This window comes from Nematolebias whitei, chromosome 1 (assembly GCF_014905685.2).
Source record: "Nematolebias whitei isolate Nwh7 chromosome 1, NemWhi1, whole genome shotgun sequence".
In the NCBI taxonomy this organism is placed as follows: Eukaryota; Metazoa; Chordata; class Actinopteri; order Cyprinodontiformes; family Rivulidae; genus Nematolebias; species Nematolebias whitei.
In genome coordinates, this window is record NC_056498.1 from 79175208 (window position 1) to 79182712 (window position 7505).

Here is a 7505-nt window from a genome sequence, read left to right on the forward strand (position 1 = left end):
ATATATGTATTTATATATATTCATATATATTTATATACATACATATATGTATTTATATATATTCATATATATTTATATACATATATATGTATTTATATATATTCATATATATTTATATACATATATATTCGTATATATTTATATACATATATACATATATGTGTTTTTATATATACATATATATTTATCTATATTTATTTATAGATATAAATATATATATATGTATATAAATTAAAACTCTGATGAACCAGATTCTACAAAAACATTACATTCAAATTTTTATAGGTTTTCATCATCATTTGATGTATTTGCACTCATTGTGTCTACTTTTAATGTTCATTTTAAATGTGTGGTTTTCTTTCTTGTTCACATATATACATTTTATTTTTAGCTTTGCCTTAAAGTTCTTGTTTTGTGATTTGTACATTCGTGAGTTAAAATAAAGTTGAACTGAAGGTCGTCTCTTCTTTAAACATGTTTGAGGGAAATATTCCTGATATCCAATAGTTTTGTGTCTTTTTATGATTTTCAGCTGAGTTAACAGTCATTAAAGTGAAAACAGGATTTCACGATGAAGCTGGCACCGTCTTTTTTTTTTTTTTAATCTTCAACGCTCTGCTGGTCTCGCACGACACTGCCCGCAGTCACACGATCCTCTCCTCCGGATAGGAGGAGGCTGCGAGGCTCATCCTCCCAGCTCCAGCTCAGCTGGTCACTCCAGAGGCTGTTCCAAGGCTTCAGCCACGCGTAATCATGAAGGTCCGACCCGCGCAGACAGGCGGACAGAGATGGGTCTGCGACGAACGGTGGAAGCGATTTAAAAAAACATTTTACGTGTAAAAAAAAAAAAATAAATCATTTTTAAATCGCTTCAGCATTTTTTTAAAATATTTTTTGTATAAAAAATTATTTAAAAATCGCTTCCAGCGTCCGTCCCAGACTGTCCTGTCCGCCTGACTGCCGGGCGGGATCGGGATTCAGCCTTCATGATTACGCGCGACCGGGGTCTGGCAACGGCCATCTGTGAGTCCCCATCTCCAGCTTCGCAGTGACCTGCGGAGCTCTGAGCACACAAGGCTGGTATCCAGAACCCGAGCCTCCGAGTCGGCACATGGATGGATCTTCCGCGGTGACCAGCTGAACTTGGAGCCGGGGAGATGACGCCCTGCCCGGTCTGGCGCTCCGAGGCTCTGGAGGGAGGATCGGGGTACACCAGCAGAGCTCCATCCAGCTTGCTCTAAATTATGTTGTCGGCCAACAAGCACAAAAAATGCCAGCACATCAACATTAGACCAAGATGTTGTCAGTATTGTTTTTAAAATCTTTAAAATAAGTCCAGCCGCTGCTCCAGTCCGAGAAATTGCAAATGGCGGATTATTGTTTTGAAACGTTTCTGAAGGATCCAGTGACTCCGCCCCCGACTCCGCCCTCGACCAACCAGTGACCGACAGTGTACTGACGTCACGTTTTTGTACCTCTTCGTACCGGTTAGAACCACAGAGCCAAGGGTACTGAAAATAGTAACAGGTGCTAAGTACCGGTACTAATGGAAAAGCCTCAGAACCGGGCCAAGTAGGGTCGAGTCGGCCCGTACCGGTACTAATGGAAAAGGGGCATAAGTGGCTTTAAGAATCTGTTGGACTCCTGCAGACATGTTCCTGTTTTTAGTTTTTTACCTGTCTAAATAAAGGTTGAATGAATGAATGAATGAGAGTTGTGCGATGAGTTAAACTCAAAGCAGTCTGCTCCTCAGATAAATAATATTAAATTATTATTTTTATATATGAATATTTCTGTTCAGTGCCCTGAGACAACTTCTGTTGTGACGTGGTGTTATATAAATAAACTGAATTAAATCTGATGAACCAGATTATACAAAAACATCTATATTTAAAATTCTATATAAAGTATCACAAAATGAAACTATTATTAAATAAATAAATCTTGAAATAAATTAAAATAAGTCTTGAAAAAAAAAATCTTGGATAAAAAAACTAAACATTTCTATTTAAATGTTTAATTTTATGGGAACATTTATTTATTTAATGGAATGATGATTAATAATTTTTAAACAACACTATTTATTTATTTAATTTTGAATGAAATTGATTTCCTTTAGGGATGCACAATATTATCGGCATGGTATCGGCCGATATCAGCGTTAAAGTTCAATATCAGACATCGGCCATTTCATTAAAATAACTAGCCGATATAAAAGGCGCGGTTTTTGCCTGCAGCGGCAGCACAACGAGATGATGTCACATTCGCCTACCCGAGCTGACGGCAGAGTTGAAAATTCAACATGTCGGCGGTGTGGAAGTTTTGTTTTTTGTTGGTGAGGATGTCAGATTCCTAAGATTTTTGGACTATGTTGAGCCTTGTTACATCGTCCCCAGTCGGAGACATTTTTCCGACATCACGTTACCCGAGTTACAAGTCGTCATTTCTGACGTCATTAAGAAGCTAATAGTGGATAGCACTGTGGTGAGTTTTATCACAGACATTTGGACGTTGTGTTAGCTCGGTTAGCATGATTAGTCTTACGGCACAAAGGATAGACAAAAACTTTGAACTTAAAAAGTCTGTCCTTCATGCACAAGAGTGCAGAGGATCCCACACTGCAGCTAGGAACCAGGAACAAGCCTCCACAAGTGAGACAGCATCGCAGGTGAATAATGCTAATAAATAATATTTAACACTTTATTTAATATACGTTAAAGTGCTATGCATATCATATGTAGGGCTGAGTACCGAACCGAGGTTCTTTTATGGCACCGACCGAACTGCACCGGTCGGTGTATGTATTGAAAGGTCACTCTTCTTTCGGTGTCGAGTTTCGGTATTGGCTGTAACGTGTCACGTGGTTTCAGCATGCAGGCAGGCAAAACACCAGACATATGACAAACAGATTACACCCAGAGCTGTATAGAGCTGCCGTACCTAATCTATGTATAAGTATGTCTATGGTGCTGGTGACGCCCACAGACGGGTTCACGTGTGCAGCGCGTGTTGTCGAACGGCTTCGACAACACGCGCTGCAGAAAGTTGCTCCGTGTTTTTCTGCGAGGAGAGAGGAGTTCATTAGCCTCACCCTCCTCCTCCTCCTCTCACCATTAAAGTCAGCCTGTGAGAGCCTGAACGTCCTGATTCATTATCTCCACGACCGGACTCTTCATCAAAGAACTCCGAGGACGTCTCTGTGAGTTTCAGCTGGTGAGTTACGTTTGTTAGCGTAACTGCATCTTAACACGTACATCGCGGTGAAATAAACTATGATCCATGTAACGCTAACTTTAACATATTAGTGTGTAAATTTATTTTATCTATGTAGCTAGCTAAAATCAGAAGCTAACTAAAGATTGACAGTAACAGATGAAGATTAGCTTGTAAAACTGCTCATCCATCCAGTCAGCTGCTTAAACAGTTCTCTAATGTTCACTGTTTATGTTGATGTTCTCCTCACAGGAGGTTCTGACCCTGATGTGAGGACAGACAGAAAAGTGAGGTGGAGGCCACAGGACAATCAGACTTTGTTGTTAAAAGATTGCTGCTTTTTCCACAGTGGAGCTGCATGTTGGAGGTAAATTAAACTTTAAAGGATTTTGTTGACAGTTAAGCTTTTATCTCTCAGCCTAGATAATGTTTTTTGATCAATACGAACGACCATGTTATTGTTGATGTTTTGTTCTCATGTCAGTTAGGGAGATGATCAGAGCCCTAAACCCCAGAGAACCACAGAGAAGATTCAGGCAGAGACATAGAGTATGTTTACATGGACATAAGTAACCGGATCAAATGGCCGGTCGGAATAAAAGTGTGTCATGTAAACACTCCATTCTGGTTATTTTTGTGTATTCGGCGCGATCCGATATAATTTGTGATCAGAACGAAACGGGTGGTTTACGCCGATCCGTAACCCGATCGGTGCGCATGTTAACGCTTGATCTGTTCGTTTTTATCTGATCGTGAAAAACTGACCTGACTGCACATGTGCGACTTTGCCATTTCTGCCTGGCTAACGCTAATAATATTAGCATGTCAGGGAAGTAAAACTGGTCGGTGAGCGACACAACATTTCTACTAGAAACTTTTAAAGAGCTCAAAATGATTTCTATTACCTGTAGCTCAGTCAGGGAGTGCAGTAACGTCTCCACCATCATTAAAACCTGTCGCGGGTCCATTTTGGGTGCTCAGATTTGTTTACGTTCACCCCGGAAGTAGAACTTCTTCTTCGGTGGTTTTTTTAAGGAGAGTTTACCACTCTGCGCATGTCAGTACTGCTGTTCAGAACAAAGCCCGCTGCATGTAAACGCTCGTCATGAACAGATTGTGCCCATGTAAACGAAACATTTGGATTATTTTATCTGAATACAATTCAATCCAATCAAAAAATTTTGTGCATGTAAACATAGCTATAGTCTCATCTTTCTGACTTTTTTTTTGGGGGGGTGGGGGGTGAGTTCAGGTTAACCTGCACACTCAGCCACCCCTGTGTCACTGCTGCAAGTCTCACTCGCTCTTCTGTCTCCTCTCCTTTCGTGTCCCTAATCTGTTAAGATAATGGGGACTGTGCATGTGTGCGTTCATTTTCACGTGCCTTGACTCAACATTAGTTAGCTCTGAAAAACAGACGCCACTGTGTCCCCGCGAAGAGGAAACCGTCAGAATCCCTCAGTACAGAGTCAGTGTTTCGTTCACTGAGTGACACGTGTAGTTTATTTACAGTGAAAGAAACACATGTACTCAGGCCTCAGCAACAGCCCCTCGCCTGCTGTGGTCACGTTACGAGTCACAGAACTCGGTGGTTCCACTCGTGACGGCACATTCGCGCCGAGTTCAAGTGAACTGAGAAAGAGACCAATCAGTTAATGATGTGATTCGGTTCAACTCGTTCACTCAAAAGATTCGTTCATTTGAACGAATCGTTCGCGAGCGACACACTACCGCGGTCCTGATCATGGTGGAAACCACGAACCGTCCAAAACCTTCGAGTTCAACAACCTAATGTTGTTTTGATGTAATGCGTCTGTAAAGAAACCGAACGCATTATTTATTAATGCGTCAATATATTTTTTTAAAAGACTTTCTTGATATCTAAATTAAAATAATAAAGTTTCTGTCGAGCGGAGTTATACTCTGCTCCTTCAGTTCTCAGGCAGCAGGACCAAGCGTATTTTAAAGATCTGTACAAAGTTAAAGGCGGTTCGGTTCCACTCACCTCGGCCGGCGGTCCTTCGGGCCAGAACTCCGGGCCGCGGTGACCACCTGGTCCCGGGGAAGGGTACGTCCTGCGCGGCGGGGAGTGGCGGTAAGAGCCCGGGTAACCGTGATCCCGATAGTCGGGATGGTAAGGAGGTCTGGGCCGGCTCCGGTCGTCCCGGTAAGGAGGAGCCGGGTGAGGCCTCGGAGGTGGCGGACCTCGGCCTTCGAAAGGAGGTGGGTAGCCTCCTCTGAACGGAGGCCGACCGCGGAACATCTCCGGCTTCTGAAGAACGTCGAGGTCCCGGGGTAAAGTCCGATATGTTTGGAGGGGTTTGAACACAGAACAAAGATCTACAGCCGGTCAGGGTCTGACTGAAGACAAAGATCTGATGTTTTTATGTAGAAAATTTCCTGCACCACTCCATCCGAGCAAACAATCCACGAGCTACTTCTTCTTGTTCCTGTCGCGTTTCTGCTAAAGATTGATACGACTGCCCCCTGGTGGACAACATTTACCCTGCAGTGCTGCTGCCCCCTGGTGGACAACATTTACCCTGCAGTGCTGCTGCCCCCTGGTGGACAACATTTACCCTGCAGTGCTGCTGCCCCCTGGTGGACAACATTTACCCTGCAGTGCTGCTACCCCCTGGTGGACAACATTTACCCTGCAGTGCTGCTACCCCCGATGGACAATTTGTACCAACAGGATTCTCAGGACAGAGACACTGGTCCACCTTAAGTCAAGTCAGATTTATTTATAGAGCACATTTAAAACAGAAACTGTTACCAAAGTGCTTAACAAAAATATCACATCATCAGATAAAAAGTAGCAAGATATATTTACAGCACATGGAATAAAAATATAAAACCAAAAACAATTAGAAACACTGAAATACTAAATCAGATCACATTGTGTCAAAAGTCAAGGACAAAACACCCATACACAGAGTGGTGTGGTGTATGCAGTTCAGTACAGTGAGGAATGTCCAGATCTCTAAACAGCCTCTTCACAGACATGGCTCAGCACAGGAGAGCCAGCTCCTCAGGAAAAAGACTCAAGGTTCAAGGTTCTTTATTGTCATTCGTATCACGTGGTACATGAGGTCAGAGCGTCCACCATATTGGATGTGGCAAATCTGTCGGTCAACTAATAGAAGGAAATGACTGAGCTTCATAAACACCAAGGTTCATGCTCAATAATCCAGGTAAAAATCCAACAATGTTCAGTCAGGTCATCTGGACGGTTTCTTTTTTTGTTGAGACATTGAATCGTTCATCCAAAGGACTTCTTCAATCTGAGGAGACACCAAAACAAACTGATTTCCACAAACAGCACACTCAATAGTGGAAAAAAACAGTTTTCTAGTGCTAAGATTGCCTCCGGGGCCCACCTCTCCCCCGTCAACTCATCTGATGCCAAAAGTAGTTCAGAGTTCAGAACACCAATGTTCATGCTCAATAATCCAGGCAGAAATCCAACAATGTTCAGTCAGGTCATATGCACGTCATAAATCACTGTTCTACAAAGTGTTTTACGTTAATGCCTGTCAATTACACACACTAATATATTTAGAAAGCAAACAGGCTCCAAAAACAATATTTGTAACTTTTAATGTGATTATAAAATTGTTTAGTTTTAGGTTATGAATAAGTGCTAAACCAATATATGTATACTTTAGAGTGTTTACAACTACTAACGTTTATAGTAACTACACTATTAATCACTGTGAAAAAAGACATCATGTTGCTGCTGATCTATTTCATGTTGCTGTGTTCATTCATGCTCATCTGCTCACACAGACTCATGTTCATGCTGATGTTTGATTTTTTTATGCTATTAGTGCTTAGTGTATTATTAGTTAATTTTTTTCTTAGTTCATATCTTAGATCTTATTCTGGTTTTCTTTTACATTTTATTGTTGGATGTACAAACCGGATTCCAAAAAAGTTGGGACACTAAACAAATTGTGAGTAAAAACTGAATGCAATGATGTGGAGGTGCCAACATCTAATATTTTATTCAGAATAGAACACAAATCACAGATCAAAAGTTTAAACTGAGAGAATGTATCATTTTAAGGGAAAAATCTGTTGTTTCCAAATTTCATGGCGTCAACAAATCCCAAAAAAGTTGGGACAAGTCTATTTTTACCTCTGTGTGGCATTCCCCCTTCTTCTTACAACACTCAACAGACGTCTGGGGACAGAGGAGACCAGTTTATCAAGTTTAGAAATAGGAATGCTCTCCCATTCATGTCTAATACAGGCCTCTAACTGTTCAATCGTCTTGGGCCTTCTTTGTC